The sequence below is a fragment of the Arachis hypogaea genome, chromosome 1, assembly GCF_003086295.3.
Source record: "Arachis hypogaea cultivar Tifrunner chromosome 1, arahy.Tifrunner.gnm2.J5K5, whole genome shotgun sequence".
In the NCBI taxonomy this organism is placed as follows: Eukaryota; Viridiplantae; Streptophyta; class Magnoliopsida; order Fabales; family Fabaceae; genus Arachis; species Arachis hypogaea.
In genome coordinates this window covers 77,742,230-77,754,538 of record NC_092036.1, presented here as the reverse complement: position 1 = coordinate 77,754,538, position 12,309 = coordinate 77,742,230, and the positions used below count along the sequence as shown (strand labels likewise).

General features: G+C 39.6%; 1 long non-coding RNA gene across 1 annotated transcript; it reads left to right on the top strand.

Moving 5' to 3' along the window:
• Window positions 1–1,580: 1,580 nt before the first annotated feature.
• On the top strand, window positions 1,581–4,548 carry LOC140174437 (uncharacterized). Its single transcript, XR_011863590.1, has 4 exons — window positions 1,581–1,749; window positions 1,842–1,895; window positions 1,973–2,129; window positions 4,270–4,548. It is a non-coding gene; the product is annotated as an uncharacterized lncRNA (long non-coding RNA).
• Window positions 4,549–12,309: the final 7,761 nt, after the last annotated feature.

Below are 12,309 nucleotides of genomic sequence, written 5' to 3'. Positions count from 1 at the left end.
TCCACCACTTATATATAAAAATCTCTAAAAATATATTCTTAAATAAATATAATAGATCATAAATAATTTATTTAATAATTTTTCAAAATTCGGGGTCTTACATCCTACCCCACTTATAAAAATTTTCGTCCTCGAAAATTTAAGATAATACATAAGAAATACATTGTCTTAGCATTCCACTTTTAAATACATTTTGAAAAAGTAATAGATCTTAGCATATATATATATATATATATATATGTTCAAATAGCGGAAAAACATAAGATTTAAATATAAATGTAGGATATGGTGTAAGGTAGAAGATACAAGAATGTTTAATGCAAAACGGTTATACAGTTTTAAGACTCTGCAAAAACTGAGAGAAACACAATAAGGTGAAAGCTTTTGAAGATGGACATTTGCAGAAGTAAGGCAGTAGTTAGAGTGGTCAAAGGTTATAAGGCAGGCTGATCTTAAAACAACGGGTGTATCGTTCGCACACGTCGTACCCACTTCAAAATTTTAACTTTCCAACTCCATCAATCGCTTTACAACCCGATAATTGGTCACAAGCTTAATCATCTGTAAACTTTCACGAGGAACAAATTGCCACACGCCTCATAACGTTGCACACTTACCGATCCACCTTTCACGTTCATAAACAGCATTTTAAAGTTTTGTTTGCTACGTCTAAAGGTCATACGTGACTTTAAGGCAATTCTCGAGTTTATTCAAAAGGATATAAGACCTTGGAAAAGGACAAGTGACAAGAACAAAATTCGCAAGAGCTCGAAAGGATTGTTGAGATTACAAGTAATCAGGGATGCACAAGGAACGAATAGTGCCAGAAAGAAAATTAGTTCGGCAATCTTAAGAATGACTCTCGAATCAATGACGTCTGATAGGAATAATAAAAAGAAAAGTAATGCAATAATTTCAAACAAAACCAAGTCGTGTCACAGAATATGAGGTTTACAGAAGAAGAGTGTTTAAAACCAAAGATAAAGTTTATAGAACTCAAGAGTATGGTTTAAAAATACTTTCGAATACATTGTTCGTAAAGAATGGAAAACTTAAGGAAAAATCATTTCATGTTCTGAAAGAGAAAATGGGCAACAAACATCCTTCAAAAGATTAATAAAAGCGTAAATGTGGCATTATCTCAATATAAATTCAAGTGGAAATTGATTACACAAACTTTGTAAATGGAAAGATTAATTTGGCTAAGAGCAAAATTGTATTTTCTCTTCTTTGTCAAGCATGTATGAAAACTGCAATCTTGTTGGAAGGAAACCTGAGATAAAGTTTTACTCTTAAAAGAAAAGAGGATAAATTATAATCGAACATGTTTAAATTGTAAACCCCGCTAAAATCGGTAAATTATTAGTTAATATATTGAATTTTAATTAGGAAAGTTAAAAATACAAAACTAATATTGAAATAGGATAGAGCTCGTCGAAACGAAAATTTTGATACCAATTTCGATAATTTGGCCCAAAATCGGACCGGAAGGGCCGAACCGGTTGAACCGGGGCCCAAACCGGACCCATGGGTTCAACCGGGCCCCTAACATAAATGAAGCAGCAGCTTCATCTTCTCCATTTCACCACAGCAACGAAAAACACAGCAAGGGGGAGAAGAGAAGAAACCTAACCCTCACCATTCCTTCCAACTACCATAACTTCCTCATCCGGGCTCCGATTGCCGCACCGTTCGCGGCCACGCGCTCAGCGCGTCGAGCTCTACCTTTCTATCCAAACAATTTCTCTGGTAAGCCTTCTATTGAGTTCAGAATCTCTATCCCTCTTTCTTTGGTAAACTTGAAAACCTATAGTGAATCTTGTCTAATTTTTGTGTTCTAGGTTCAAGTTAGATTCCGGAACTTGTGGGCTCAAGCTATTGAGCATATGGGTATGGTAAGAACACCCTAACCCTAGCTCAATCTTGTTTTTGGTAATAGAGAACTGAATTGGAACATATATATGTGTATTAGGTGTAGTTTAAGAGGGTGTTTATGCATTGAACTTGAATTTGGATTACTTGGAGCTTTGTTGGTGACAAGGCTTGCTTTGGGGCTGTTTGATTGAGCTTGGAGGGGCTGTGATTTTATGTTGAGAAGCTGCCTTGGGTGAATTAAGTGATCGGCTAAGGTATGGTTTAAGTTTCGCACGTTTAATATTTACGGTGTTGTGAAAACTCAGGTTAGAGGAACCATAGAATAAGTTGGATTGTTTGTTGTATTTAATGATTAGCCTTGTAATGTTGTTAGAATAGATTTGTTAGTGAATTTATATATTAGAATTATGAGGTGTGAAAGCTATTAATAGTGTGCTCTTATATTTATTTATGATGGATTAGAATTGGTGTTTGTTAATAAGGATGTAGAGTTGTGTTGTGGTGGTATTGTATATGCTGTAACTAATTATGTAATGATCGGAATTGCATGAGACCAAGTTTGGGCTAAACTTGGGAATATAAGGAACTAAACTGGAAATTTTGGGACTTTTTTGTTAAATATACAATTTATGGCAAATTTTTAAAGTTAGGTTGTTAAATCTGTCCAGCAGCAGAAAAGATCAAACAGGCAGCAACTTGTTTGTCTTGCTGCGACTTTTACGAGTTGAGTCTTGGAGCGAAACCAATTTTGTTATAAAATTTGATTAACTTTCTTTAGTTCTCTAAAATTTCAGAATTTTAAGAGTTGAGGATTGGGAGCTGTGAATTTTTGAATATTGGTGGTCAAAACTAAAAAGAAACAGATTTCAGCAAGCTATGCATCAACTTCCAATGCTTGTAACTCTTAGAATTAAATAGAAATTGGGTTGCAACAAAGACACACTTGTTTTTATATGAGCTAGGGGTTCTCAAATCAAAATTTAGCTTAATTGGAGTTTTGTAATAAAAGTTATTCCAATTGAAAGGTACTAAGCTTGTTGGTTTTTAAAACAGATTTTGTCTCATTTTTACTTAACTTCCAGGTAATGTAACTTTTTCATTAAAAATGGTATTGACTCAGAACCAATTGAGAAAGAAACCTGGATGAGTAAATTTTAACTACATTAATTTTCAAAGTCATTGGATTTAACTTGGATTTTATATTGAATTTTGAATATCACATGCTGCTGCTGTTTTTCTGGTTTTATGCACTGCAGAGCAGTCACGGTTTTTCCTTTATTCCTGAGGCTAGAAAAATCAGAAAATTATGATATTTAGTTTGTTAGAAAGCTTATTTCAATATGAACGCCTGGACATAAAGTTTGTGCAATTCCGAGTTCATTTGCTATATTAAAAATAGAAAAGAAAATAGAGTGTCGAGGATGTCTTAGTGATAGTCATGAGTTCGAGAAGTTAAAGTTCAATCCTCGTGTGATGTGATTGATTTAATGTTAGAGTTGGGTTGATTTTAAGATTATTCGATATTAAGAAGGATGAGAAGAGTTTGATAAAAAGTTTGGTCAGGACCCGGAAAGGGTAATCAAGTTGAATTATAAGGGAATGACGATGAAAAATGTGAAAGGGAGGTTGTTAATAAAAGGAGTTAATATGCCATGCCTTGATGAATGATTAAATAATGATTATGACTATGAAATGGCTTATGAATAATGCTATCTGAGATACGAGTTCCCTGGGTAAGAGCCGTGGCTCGCCACCACGTGTTCCAGGTTGAATCTCGATACTCTGTTGACCCTACGTCGTAAGGGTGACCGGGCACGTATAAATTCCCGGGTATGGATAGCCCCCATTGAGTGATTATATGATGATTGAATGTGAACTCTATGCATAGACTCTTGGGGATGCGCGACGGGGGACAGTCTAAGGTTTTCGGACTTGTCGGGTTGGCTGGATAACCGACAGATGGGCCCCATCAGCCATAGGACAGGCATGCATCATATGCATTTGTTTGTATTGATTGCTATGCATTTTTTTGGGTATGCCTAATTGATATATATTACCTGCTATTTGTTATACTTGTTATTTGTACTATTTGATCATTACTTGTGCGTGAACTTGTTTGGTTGCTTGTTTCTGTTACATTCTGAATGATGAAAGGATGGAGAAAACGGAGGAAATGGTTTGATGTTAGGTTAAGCTTGAACTTGAGTAAGTTAGGCAGATTTAGAATACCTACCCCTGTTTATGGCTTCTGTTTAGTACTTAAGTTGGTTAATTGAATAACGGAGTTCTAGGATTGCCTATGGCATTCTCAGGACCGTATTTCTTATACGCGTGGCACTTTTACCATGCTGAGAACCTCCGGTTCTCATTCCATATTGTATTGTTGTTTCTCAGATGCAGGTCGAGAGGCTCCTCGCTAGGCGTCTGGATTCTGGAAAGCGAAGTAGTCCTTGGGTATATTTTGGTTTCTATTTGTATATATGTATGTATATGTGTAGCTTACTCTCCAAGTAACTTATGTATGCTGCTCCTCTTAGAGGTTGAGGGAGAGATAGGAGTTTACTTTGGTATTTTGGTATATTTTGGGGACACTTATGTATGTTTATATGTATATATGTATCCTCCGGCCAGCCTTAGCTTCGCAGGCTGAGTCAGAGGCTAGTTATGTTGTTCCTTGGCTTTTCTTTATCCCTTCGTTTATTGTTTTATCATGTTCCTATTAGGTTTCTTAGCACGCAAGTAATCCTATTCCTTGAGCGTTGCGCTTTTTATTTTGCGATTTTTGTTTACCCGCTCTGTTTCAAGGCTCCTAGTATATTATTTCTTTCAGTATTATATGTATATCCTTACTATTAAAGGTCTGTAATACCACACTACCTCTGTTCTATGACTTAAGCATAAAACACTGTGTAGTAGGGTGTTACATTATGGTATCAGAGCTGTTCGTTCCTATAGAGCCTGAGGACGGACTGATTGTGCTTTTGTGCATTCTCTGTGTATGTGTTTATGTGCTATTAGGATATCTAATTGATGTATGTGGCATAAACGTTCCTGAGCATGCATTTGGGACTTAAAGCACTGAACTTGCGATATTGAGACTGATCAACTTGATATCACCTGTTTGGTGTGTATAGGGACCAGATGTCTACTCGCGGACGCGGACGCGGGCGAGGTAGAGGCCGAATAGGCAATGCCATGCCTGAGGCATCAGGAAACACTCCTAATCCTATAGACTTCATGGCTGCATTAGGCAATATGGCAGCAGCAATGCAAGCAACAGCTGAAGCCCTGGGAAATCAAATTAATAATGGAAATAATGGCAATAATGGTGAGAATGGTCCTATGTCACTGCATTCCTTCCTGAAGGTTCACCCTCCAACTTTCAGAGGGACCTCGAATCCGACTGATGCTGATAATTGGATACAGGCCATTGAGCGAGCATTACAGGCTCAACAGGTTCCGGATGAGCAGTGGGTTGAGTTTGGGACCTATCAGTTGCATGGTGAAGCTCAGCACTGGTGGCAGGGCATGAGGCGCATTTTGCAACCTGATGGGATTGTGATATCTTGGGAGTTGTTCCGAGATGAATTCTATAAAAAATATTTCCCCACTTCAGTTAGAAATGCCAGAGAACTCGAACTCCTTCAGCTTAAACAGGGACAGATGACCATCACTGAGTATACCAGTAAGTTTGAGGAATTGTGCCGCTTCTCACGCATCTGTCAGGGAGCTCCTGAGGACTTTGCTGAGTGGAAATGCATAAAGTATGAAGGAGGCCTTAGGAGTGACATTCAGAGCTTTGTGGCGCCTATGCAGATTCGGGTGTTTTCTGAGTTGGTAAATAGGAGCAGGGTGGCAGAGGATTGTGTTAGAAGGGCTGCAGCAGAAAAAGGGGGTATGAGGATGCCATTCCAGAGGACCACAGGGAGAAATTTTGCACCCAGAGGCAGACAGTTCAAGCGTGGTAGCTTTGTTCCTCAGAATAATCAGGGGCAAGGCAACTCCAGGAGGCCTAATACCAATGCTAATCAGGGAAGGAGACAGGGTAAGCAGCCACAGCAGGATATGAGTTGCCACAGATGTGGAAAGTATCATTCAGGACAATGTAGGTTTGGGACTGGAGTCTGTTACTCCTGTGGGCAGCCGGGACACTTGGCTAGTGGTTGCCCCGAGAAGAAGAGATATGAGACAGGCAGGGTGCAGCAACCAGGAAGGGTATACACTACTTCTTCTATAGGCGCTGAGGGGTCAGAGGCATTGATCCGAGGTAAATGTGAGATGGCGGGTAAAACTTTGAATGCTTTGTTTGATTCTGGAGCTTCACATACTTTTATTGCATTTGAGAAGGCTGATAAGCTAGGATTGAAAATAGTAGTACTGGGGTATGATTTAAAGGTATATAATGCTACCCACGAGGCTATGGTGACTAGATTAGGGTGCCCCCAAGTTCCTTTTCGAGTACAAGGGCGTGATTTCGTGCATAACTTAATTTGTTTGACGATGACTGGTCTTGATCTCATTCTGGGATTGGACTGGTTATCCAAGAACCGCGTTCTATTAGATTGCTCGGCGAAAACAGTGTATTTCATGCCTGAAGACACTGAAGGGCCGGTTGTAGTGAATAACTACTACTTGAATTCCATGATGGTGAACTGTTCTGGGGCTGAATGTCAGGGGATATTGTTGCTAGCTGCGGGTGTTTCGGGTGATGATCAAGATTTGGAACAAATCCCAGTTGTGTGTGAGTTTCCGGAGGTGTTCCCTGATGATATTGATGAATTTCCACCGAAACGGGAAGTTGAGTTTGCTATTGATTTAGTACCTGGGGCCGGACCAATCTCGAGTGCTCCTTACAGGATGTCGCCTCTAGAAATGGCCGAATTGAAGTCTCAACTGGAGGATCTGTTGGGTAAGAATTTTATCCGACCAAGTGTATCTCCGTGGGGTGCGCCAGTATTATTGGTGAAGAAGAAAGATGGAACCATGCGCTTATGTGTTGACTATAGGCAGCTGAATAAGGTTACAGTGAAGAATAAATATCCGCTGCCAAGGATTGATGACCTGATGGACCAATTACAGGGAGCTGGCGTGTTCTCCAAGATTGATCTACGATCCGGATACCACCAGATAAGGGTTAGAGATGAGGATATCCCAAAGACTGCCTTCAGAACGCGCTATGGCCACTATGAATATACCGTGATGTCCTTCGGACTAACTAACGCTCCGGCGATATTCATGGATTACATGAACAGAATTTTCCATCCATATCTGGATAAGTTTGTTGTTGTGTTTATTGACGACATTCTTATCTATTCTAAGACTGAGGATGAGCATGCTGAACACTTGCGAACAGTGCTACAAATTCTGAAGGATAGGAAGTTGTATGCCAAGCTATCCAAGTGTGAGTTCTGGAAGTCTGAGGTGAAATTTCTTGGCCATGTGGTAAGTAAACAAGGAATAGCAGTGGATCCCGCTAAGGTTGAGGCGGTGATGAATTGGGAGCGGCCAACTTCAGTGACGGAAATCAGGAGTTTCTTAGGCTTGGCGGGTTATTATCGAAGGTTCATTAAAGGGTTTTCACAGCTCTCTTTACCCTTAACGAAGCTGACCAGGAAGGATGTTCCTTTTGTGTGGACTCCCGAGTGTGAGGAGAGTTTCCTTGCCTTAAAGCAGATATTGACTACCGCCCCTGTACTAGTGTTGCCTGAGCCGAGAGAACCATTCGAGGTGTACTGTGATGCATCCTTGAAAGGTTTAGGATGCGTGTTGATGCAGCATCATAAGGTTGTAGCTTATGCCTCACGTCAATTAAGACCTCATGAAAGAAACTATCCGACTCATGATTTGGAACTTGCAGCCGTTGTCTTTGCCTTGAAGATTTGGAGGCATTATCTCTATGGAGTGAAATTTCAAGTCTTCTCGGACCATAAGAGTCTGAAGTACCTGTTTGAACAAAAAGAATTGAATATGCGTCAGAGGAGGTGGATGGAACTTCTGAAGGATTATGACTTCGAGCTAAACTATCATCCGGGAAAGGCGAATGTAGTGGCGGATGCCTTGAGTAGAAAATCCCTATGTGCTGCTTGGATGATGCTGAGAGAGGAAGAGTTGTTGAGAGCCTTCGAAGGATTGAAATTGGGAATCAGAGAAGAGTTTGGGACTTTATGCTTAAGCCAATTACAGATCTCAAGCGAATTCAAGGCTGAACTGATAAAGGCTCATCAGAACGACCAAGAATTGTATAAGATTTTGCCGGCGATTGAGAAAGGCAAGCAATGGAGAGTGTCAGAAGATAGAGATGGATTGTGGAGGTTCAAGGGCCGGATAATTGTGCCAGATGTTGGGGATTTGCGACATAACATATTGAAGGAAGCTCATAAGAGCGGGTTCTCCATTCATCCTGGAAGCACTAAGATGTACCAAGACTTAAAAACGATGTTCTGGTGGCCAGGAATGAAAAATGATGTGGCGTTACATGTTTCTAAATGCCTAACTTGTCAGAAAGTTAAGATCGAACACCAAAAGCCAGCAGGAACCCTTCAACCTTTGGAGATTCCACAGTGGAAATGGGAGAGCATTGCTATGGATTTTGTTTTGGGCTTACCAAGGACTCGGACCGGTTGTGATGCTATTTGGGTGGTTATAGACCGATTGACCAAATCAGCTCATTTTCTGCCTATTCGGATAAGTTGTTCTATGGAGGAGTTGGCGCGCTTATATATAAAGGAGATTGTGAGGTTACATGGCGTACCTTCCACCATTGTATCGGATAGAGATCCTCGCTTTACATCACGGTTCTGGGGTGCATTTCAACGAGCTTTTGGCACTCAATTGAGCTTAAGCACTGCCTATCATCCTCAGACGGATGGCCAATCAGAAAGAACAATCCAAACCTTGGAAGACATGTTAAGAGCTTGTGTTTTGGATCAACCGGCGAGCTGGGATCGATATATGCCTTTGGTAGAATTTGCTTATAACAATAGCTATCATGCAAGTATTGGAATGGCTCCATATGAGGCTTTGTATGGAAGAAAATGCCAGTCTCCATTATGTTGGTACGAAGCAGGAGAAAAGAGCTTGATAGGACCTGAAATGGTAAGTGAAACCACTGAGCAAATAAAGAGAATTCGGAGTCGAATGCTTGAAGCTCAAAGCCGTCAGAAGAGCTATGCAGACCGAAGACGGAAGCCTCTAGAATTTGAGGAAGGAGAGTACGTCTTCTTGAAGGTTACTCCAACCACTGGAATAGGGAGGTCCATCAAAACCAAGAAGTTAAATCCCCGTTACATTGGACCGTTTGAAATCCTGAAGAGAATTGGACCAGTGGCGTATAGGATCGCGTTACCACCACATCTTTCGAACCTGCATGACGTGTTCCATGTATCGCAGCTTCGTAAATACACTTTTGATCCTAGTCATGTCCTAGAACCGGAATCAGTCCAAGTGAGAGAAGACCTGACGCTTCCAGTAACTCCGGTTAGGATTGATGATACCAGCACCAAACGTCTCCGCGGAAAGGAAGTTTCTTTGGTGAAAGTAGCTTGGAGTCGGGCAGGTATTGAAGAACATACCTGGGAGCTTGAATCAGAGATGCGAAAGGACTACCCACACCTCTTTTCAGGTAACTCCCTCTGAATTTTGAGGACAAAATTCCTAATTAGGTGGGTAGGATGTAAACCCCGCTAAAATCGGTAAATTATTAGTTAATATATTGAATTTTAATTAGGAAAGTTAAAAATACAAAACTAATATTGAAATAGGATAGAGCTCGTCGAAACGAAAATTTTGATACCAATTTCGATAATTTGGCCCAAAATCGGACCGGAAGGGCCGAACCGGTTGAACCGGGGCCCAAACCGGACCCATGGGTTCAACCGGGCCCCTAACATAAATGAAGCAGCAGCTTCATCTTCTCCATTTCACCACAGCAACGAAAAACACAGCAAGGGGGAGAAGAGAAGAAACCTAACCCTCACCATTCCTTCCAACTACCATAACTTCCTCATCCGGGCTCCGATTGCCGCACCGTTCGCGGCCACGCGCTCAGCGCGTCGAGCTCTACCTTTCTATCCAAACAATTTCTCTGGTAAGCCTTCTATTGAGTTCAGAATCTCTATCCCTCTTTCTTTGGTAAACTTGAAAACCTATAGTGAATCTTGTCTAATTTTTGTGTTCTAGGTTCAAGTTAGATTCCGGAACTTGTGGGCTCAAGCTATTGAGCATATGGGTATGGTAAGAACACCCTAACCCTAGCTCAATCTTGTTTTTGGTAATAGAGAACTGAATTGGAACATATATATGTGTATTAGGTGTAGTTTAAGAGGGTGTTTATGCATTGAACTTGAATTTGGATTACTTGGAGCTTTGTTGGTGACAAGGCTTGCTTTGGGGCTGTTTGATTGAGCTTGGAGGGGCTGTGATTTTATGTTGAGAAGCTGCCTTGGGTGAATTAAGTGATCGGCCAAGGTATGGTTTAAGTTTCGCACGTTTAATATTTACGGTGTTGTGAAAACTCAGGTTAGAGGAACCATAGAATAAGTTGGATTGTTTGTTGTATTTAATGATTAGCCTTGTAATGTTGTTAGAATAGATTTGTTAGTGAATTTATATATTAGAATTATGAGGTGTGAAAGCTATTAATAGTGTGCTCTTATATTTATTTATGATGGATTAGAATTGGTGTTTGTTAATAAGGATGTAGAGTTGTGTTGTGGTGGTATTGTATATGCTGTAACTAATTATGTAATGATCGGAATTGCATGAGACCAAGTTTGGGCTAAACTTGGGAATATAAGGAACTAAACTGGAAATTTTGGGACTTTTTTGTTAAATATACAATTTATGGCAAATTTTTAAAGTTAGGTTGTTAAATCTGTCCAGCAGCAGAAAAGATCAAACAGGCAGCAACTTGTTTGTCTTGCTGCGACTTTTACGAGTTGAGTCTTGGAGCGAAACCAATTTTGTTATAAAATTTGATTAACTTTCTTTAGTTCTCTAAAATTTCAGAATTTTAAGAGTTGAGGATTGGGAGCTGTGAATTTTTGAATATTGGTGGTCAAAACTAAAAAGAAACAGATTTCAGCAAGCTATGCATCAACTTCCAATGCTTGTAACTCTTAGAATTAAATAGAAATTGGGTTGCAACAAAGACACACTTGTTTTTATATGAGCTAGGGGTTCTCAAATCAAAATTTAGCTTAATTGGAGTTTTGTAATAAAAGTTATTCCAATTGAAAGGTACTAAGCTTGTTGGTTTTTAAAACAGATTTTGTCTCATTTTTACTTAACTTCCAGGTAATGTAACTTTTTCATTAAAAATGGTATTGACTCAGAACCAATTGAGAAAGAAACCTGGATGAGTAAATTTTAACTACATTAATTTTCAAAGTCATTGGATTTAACTTGGATTTTATATTGAATTTTGAATATCACATGCTGCTGCTGTTTTTCTGGTTTTATGCACTGCAGAGCAGTCACGGTTTTTCCTTTATTCCTGAGGCTAGAAAAATCAGAAAATTATGATATTTAGTTTGTTAGAAAGCTTATTTCAATATGAACGCCTGGACATAAAGTTTGTGCAATTCCGAGTTCATTTGCTATATTAAAAATAGAAAAGAAAATAGAGTGTCGAGGATGTCTTAGTGATAGTCATGAGTTCGAGAAGTTAAAGTTCAATCCTCGTGTGATGTGATTGATTTAATGTTAGAGTTGGGTTGATTTTAAGATTATTCGATATTAAGAAGGATGAGAAGAGTTTGATAAAAAGTTTGGTCAGGACCCGGAAAGGGTAATCAAGTTGAATTATAAGGGAATGACGATGAAAAATGTGAAAGGGAGGTTGTTAATAAAAGGAGTTAATATGCCATGGCTTGATGAATGATTAAATAATGATTATGACTATGAAATGGCTTATGAATAATGCTATCTGAGATACGAGTTCCCTGGGTAAGAGCCGTGGCTCGCCACCACGTGTTCCAGGTTGAATCTCGATACTCTGTTGACCCTACGTCGTAAGGGTGACCGGGCACGTATAAATTCCCGGGTATGGATAGCCCCCATTGAGTGATTATATGATGATTGAATGTGAACTCTATGCATAGACTCTTGGGGATGCGCGACGGGGGACAGTCTAAGGTTTTCGGACTTGTCGGGTTGGCTGGATAACCGACAGATGGGCCCCATCAGCCATAGGACAGGCATGCATCATATGCATTTGTTTGTATTGATTGCTATGCATTTTTTTGGGTATGCCTAATTGATATATATTACCTGCTATTTGTTATACTTGTTATTTGTACTATTTGATCATTACTTGTGCGTGAACTTGTTTGGTTGCTTGTTTCTGTTACATTCTGAATGATGAAAGGATGGAGAAAACGGAGGAAATGGTTTGATGTTAGGTTAAGCTTGAACTTGAGTAAGTTAGGCAGATTT